Genomic DNA, 257 nt, shown 5'->3' with positions numbered 1-257 from the left:
CCAGGGCCTTTACGGCTCTGGCACCGACCTCAGTGGAACACCCTACGCAGCTGTCCGGGCCCTGCGGGACCTTGGAGAGGTCCACAGGGCCTGTAAGATGGAACTGTTCCACCGGGCCTTCGGAGTGTCCAGCCCGCTGAGGGTGCCCTACCCCCCCTCTGTTCTACTTGAGGTCCTTGCCATCGCCGGGACCCATTATTTTCCACTGGGAGAGGTTGCATATGGGTTTAGAGTGGGATATTGTTTTCGACTGTAAC

This window comes from Sphaerodactylus townsendi, linkage group LG01 (genome assembly GCF_021028975.2).
Source record: "Sphaerodactylus townsendi isolate TG3544 linkage group LG01, MPM_Stown_v2.3, whole genome shotgun sequence".
Taxonomy (NCBI): domain Eukaryota; kingdom Metazoa; phylum Chordata; class Lepidosauria; order Squamata; family Sphaerodactylidae; genus Sphaerodactylus; species Sphaerodactylus townsendi.
This window is presented reverse-complemented; position numbering follows the sequence as displayed.